Consider the following 6070-nt stretch of genomic DNA (forward strand, 5'->3'; position numbering starts at 1 on the left):
TAACTGTGTGTTTATTTTAGAAATAAATTTAAATATATAAATATAAATGATGCAAAAGTTAACTTATATAACAGAGAGTTTATTTTCCCGTAAGTAAATAAAATCTTTGTATTATAAAGATTTCCATGTCAACTGCTATATAGTATGCACAAATTTAAGAGTTCCGATTGAAGGGGGGGGGGGGCTATAGTACAGTTCTTGTTCTGTCTGAAGAAAAAAAGCCCAATTTCCCCCCCCCCCCCAAAATGAATTTTACTCAATAAGCTAGCAAAAAAAAAATAATTCTTTTGAATTATACTCAAAATTGTTCATGATCCAAATCCTAATTACATTCCATTTGTAATGTTAATTCTCTTTTGTAGACCGCTCTAACAATGCATTTCTTTCATTTTCTTCCAGAATAACATCATGTTCATTTTCATTTATTAAGTCCTCCAACAGGTCATCTTCAATGATACATACTTTGTGCAAAATACATGCAGCAACAAGTCCGACAAACCTCTCTGATTGATTTCATATAGCTTTAGTCGCCTGAATCTTCCTTTCAGCAAACCGAATGCTCTCTCAATGACTTGTCTCTTTGATGAGAGTGCCACGTTAAACTGTGTCTGTTCTTGTGAGAGATGGCCATTATCCCTGTATGGAGTCAGAAGCCATTCTTTTAATGGGTATGCTCCAATTCCAGCTAAGTGGTAGTTCCCATTGTCACAGTTATGAAATCCTTCTTTCCATAATGATGAGTTTCGTAGGACCTTAGCATCATGGACTCGACCTGGCCATCCTACTTTCAGATCATCTTTACAAACACCTTGAAGTACAATAGAATGAAATTGTTTCCGATTAAAATAACATTTGGGATTTTGAATAGGAGCCTGAATTGGAATGTGGCTCCCATCTACTGCTCCAAGTTTATCTGGAAAGTTATATCTTCCCATCTCATCAAATCTTGTAGATACCTATATCTCTGAATTCATCATGCTTTGGCCATGTAATAAATTTGCATAGACGCTGATCACACATTATTTGTATTTGTCTTTTGCATCGTATAAAACTATGTTCAGTTACACCAAACCTATCACTTAATTATTGTACACTTTCTTGAGAAACTAGGTATCATCAATACTTTTTTTTTGCAATGGTATGTGGGCTCTTCCTCTGGGATATGCCTCTGGCAATACACCTGGATACTGAGATAATGATTCACAAAGTACTTCATACGTCTCATGGGACACTTTAAAGGGTGCTTAAATGAATCCGGCAGGTATCTCGGAATTGTGTATTCGAAATACTCTAGAGATTTTATCCTTCTCCAAATCTGAAATGAAGAAAAAATGTGCATACTAGATTCACACATTTAGTATATGACCCATATGTGCACAAATAAAGCCATTATCTGATAAGAAAACACAGAAATGATTATGATAATCAAAATCAAACATAAAAAGTCCTTTACGACTCGAATTTCCTCCATTGTTTACATTCGATAAGTATATGTTTCTGTAACGTGTAACCTAAGGGTTCGTTTTCAAAGGGAAAGGGGTCTTAATTTAGACAAGTATGAATAAAATTTTCCTCTGGCTCTACTTGAGTCTATGATTAACACTGGGAATTAATATTATTTACAATGAATATTGTTGATTTACTGGGTTACTTGTCCCGTGTTCTATTTTCTTACAGTGGTGACACAAACTGAGGTTCTTTCTTACTGGGTTAAATGTAGAAGTGGCTGGGCACCTTGCACTGTGTTCCACAACCAAGTTCTAAGAGTAATCGGTGTCTCACCCTTACCCAGGATTACTGCACCTCGTATCTCCCAATCCCCTGGTTTACTTTTCACTAGTGCTACTACTTCCACCCTAGCCTTTCAAAAATCTCTCACTATGGCTACTTCAATAATTACCTTTTCTTCTTCAGAAGCTTCCTATCAATACAGACGTCTGACTTCAGAATGACAAATACTGCCTCTGCAGCCTTTTATATAGTAAAGGGCTATACCACCCAAACAGGGGTGAACAGGCTCCTGGACTATACCATTAGTCCTAGTCTCACCTCAGTGTTTGGAAGGTATAGACACATTGTATTACTCATTACATTTCTATAGATAAACTTTCACGGATATATCGCAACACTCACCCTGTTGATGGCCCATATTTCTCAAAAAAAGATGTTTCGATATCATCATCTTCATCATCTGTAACTTTTGCCACAGCAGTTGTAACAACAACGGGTTCCTCCATCTTTGTTTTTACACGTTTTACGCCGGTTTATTTGATTTGCCAATTCGTCGGTTTTACGCCGATCTTGGACAAATGAAGTCCGCCCATTATGATGTTCCATGAAGTCTTTGAATTCCATTCTGATGAATTGAGGACCGTTATCGGTTACAATCTGTAATGGTAAACCATGTGTTTCAAACATCTTGTGAAGACTTTTCATAATTTTTTCGGTTGTGGTCTTTGTCAAGATATCAACTTACACATATCTACTGTAATAATCCACCACTACAAATCTCCTGATGGTAGGAGTCCCATTAAATCTGCACCAAGTAACTGCAATGGTCCTTTTCAAAGTTCAGTACTCTAACAGGCTCTGGACTGGATGTCTTACCACTTTTCAGGCATGACATCTCTTACACATCTCTTCAGCATCGCGATCCATTCTAGATCACTTTACTTTTGTTCGCAGATGTTTTTTTTATTACTACTATTCCTGGGTGTCCCTCATGAGCGATTTTTAAAGAAGTGTTACGTAGAGTTTCAGGCAATATGATTCTAGTTCCTCGTGTATAAAACATTTAGGACTAAGATCTAAAAAACACGTAAGAGATTCTGAATACCTTTAGATATAATTAAACCCATTAACTATTCCGAAATACCACCATGGAAATTAATAAAACCAAGTGTAGATACATCTTTAACTGAATTTCAGGAATCAGAGACAAATCATCTTGTTTTTAACAGAAATTGACAGAAATAAAACATTCTAAGAATTCTTCAGTCGATATTTATACAGATGGTTCAAAAGATAAAAACAAAGTGGCAGCAGCTGCAGTGATTGACAAAAGTGTTTTTTTTTTTCTACACGGCTTCCTAATGAAGCAGCTATTTTTACAGCAGAAGCAAAAGCCACTCTGCTTGCATTTGAATATATTAAATCTAACACTGATTACAAATTCACAATATACTCGGACTCGCTCTCTTGCTTACAATCGATAAAAAAATATGAACATCATACAACCATACATTATAGATATATTAATTCAATATTATCATTTCGCTCATCAAGGTAAAAGTAGTAGACTTTTGTTTTTTATTCCAAGTCAGATTGGCATCCCTGGAAACACCAAAGCTCTTTTACTCTTTTTGCGAAAACCAGAGAAACGATCTTTTGCGTGCCAAAGGGGTTGTAATCCATTTAACATCCCATCCGACGGATATAATTTTAAAAATATGAAAACAGTTAAATTTGTAATATAAAATAAATTTTTAATTAATATATATAAATTGAAATCTTAATGTAAAAATCAGTTTCCTTCAAGTATTGTAAAATTGTTTAAGTATTAATATTTGTAAAAAGATCGAACATTATTTGCACATTATTAAATAGTCTACTTCTTACAGGCGAAAAATCAGTACATTCTAAAAGTATATGATGTATAGTCATTGCACAGTCGCAAGATATACATTCAGGTTGGTGTTCCCTGGTTAGTAAATGCGAGTGAGTAAACCTTGAGTGTCCAATACGTATTCTTGATATAATGACTTCATCCTGACGTTTCAGGCCAAAATCAGATAAACAACAAACAAACAGAAACTTTCTTTCTGCTTGATAGACATTGCTTTTGTAGAGATATAGATTTCACAAAATCCTCAGTATCCGTCTGTTTGACTTTCCTCTCATTTATTTTTGTCAATCGTGATAACGGATCTGCTATGTTGTCCTTTTGTTTGATATACACAACCTAAAATCGATATGGCTGTAAACGCAACACCCATTTACTGACCCTCGGACTTGGTTTATACTTTGCTGAATAAATGTATTCCAAACGCTTATGATCTGTAAGAAGTTCAGTCATTCCCACAGAGGTACATATGAAAACGTTCTCTACCCATATTATGCCAAGCACTTCCTTTTTTTTTTTGTTTGAGAGTAACGTTTCTCAACATCTCTAAGACTACTTCTTGCATAGAAGATAATACGTTTTTTTTTTTTTTTTTCATTCTGAATTTGTAGCAAGACAGTTCCAAGACCAACAGTACTGGCATCTGTAACAAGTAACAAGTTGTGTTCTACAGAAAGTAGAGGCTGAATCCAGATCTTCTACCAGAGCAGAGTTTCATAAAAGGGTGAGCGCCCAGTAGTCCGATAATTTGTGGCCACATATCAGCAACCAAAGCAAATAATTTCCGAAAACTACTTATTTTCTTCAAAAAGTGAAGTAGTACTATTTGTAATGGCTAACTTCGACTGGGAATAGTAGTTCGTACGGGGAGTAATTTCTGCGCATGACGTGTACAGTAAACCACCCGAATAAACTCTAGTGAAGAAAACGGAACTACAATGGAACCCTTTTTATTGCTTCATGCCGCTTTTGATTTTCTCTTTACTTATGAAAGTCATGATACTCTTCTTTTCAACAAAATCTGACGTCTTCATACAATGTCCTTGCCCATAGTTGTTTGCCAAGAGACAATGTGCCTAAAATTACTGCAGAGACGTGTAAGTATGACATGCATGGACCACCAAATCGATATAGACACAAATATATTTGCATGAACCTAAATAATTGAAATACCTCAAAAACGGACAGACGGACAACAGGTGATCAGAAAAGTTTCACTTGAGCTTTCAGCTCAGGGAAAGCTAAGGTGAGCTAAAAATTTAACATTACCATTTTGAGGGGATTGCTTGTTTTCTCTAACATATTGGATGAATTTACATTGTGTATTTTGATTTTCAAATGTGTTTTTGGATTAATATTTATAAAACACTCGAATGAAAGCTCTGACGATGAAGCTAGAGAGGAGTTTAAAATGTTCACATTTTCAAGGATACCCAACTGTTTTGCAACTTCAATGCGTTGTTTTTCTGTTGGAGAGTAAATGAAGTTTGACTAGAAGTAAGTAAGTTTTGTGTCTGATTTTTCAAACTCTTATTTTCTCTTGAGTTGTGTTATTTCCCATTGAGTACCAGCGACATTGTAATTTTAAATTGCAAACGATTGTCCCCCAGTTCCCGGATGTAACGCAAATCCAATATCCCCTGTCTGAAAGTCATTTCATAAATTGAGGTGTTCCACTTTATGCTTAAGATGTTGCAATTATTACGAAACGATTAACAATAAATTCAGTGAGACCTTTACCCATTTCACATTTTTTTTTCATGTAGATCATGAAGACGTTTTTTTGTGCACAGCGAAAATGAACAAAAAACAGTAGACGACTTTTTCGAGCCCAAAATTTACTCGATGTCGGAGGCCTTCGCCCTGCCTAATGGCACAAGACACTCACTTGCTTCTGTGCAAGTGAAAAGTGCAAGTTAATCTCAATCTCTCTCTGAGATCTGGAATATGTGTGTAATACAGATTTTCAAAATTTAGATTGGAGATATCACGGATGTGTCTAGCTGCTCAGAAAGAAGGGAAGTCCAGATATGAATGGGAGGAAGAACAGCCCTCCTTACCCCAGAGGGTAAGGAAACTGAGTCAGTCGATGTTGGAGCTCTATACACTGTTATAATAATAATACTTTATTTATAGAAGGTAACCCGATTAGTGCAAGCACTAGTCTTCCTCGGGGCCTTCTCCATAACACATATACAATGTATATATATACAATAAACACAAATCACAACTATAAGACAATAAAATGTCAACACTATGTTACAACAGAATAAATAAAACATCAAAATTTCATTAAAAGGTGGAAAGGATAGAGTAAGAAAAAAAAGTAAGCTATTTAAATTCATGTAGAATCAGTACGTTTCGTAAGTAAAAAATTTTCAACACTATTTTTAAATATTGCAAGGGATTGGGATTTCCTGATACTAATAGGCAACTCATTCCAGATAA

At 35.3% G+C, this 6070-nt stretch overlaps 1 pseudogene; it reads right to left on the reverse strand.

Annotated features, from left to right (window-relative positions):
* Positions 1 to 345: 345 nt before the first annotated feature.
* LOC133179687 (putative nuclease HARBI1) lies at positions 346 to 2237 on the reverse strand (annotated as a pseudogene).
* Between the last annotated feature and the right edge of the window lie 3833 nt (positions 2238 to 6070).

This window comes from Saccostrea echinata, unplaced genomic scaffold (assembly GCF_033153115.1).
Source record: "Saccostrea echinata isolate AGI-Se365-2 ecotype Australia unplaced genomic scaffold, CSIRO_AGI_Sech_v1 ptg000005l, whole genome shotgun sequence".
NCBI lineage: Eukaryota > Metazoa > Mollusca > Bivalvia > Ostreida > Ostreidae > Saccostrea > Saccostrea echinata.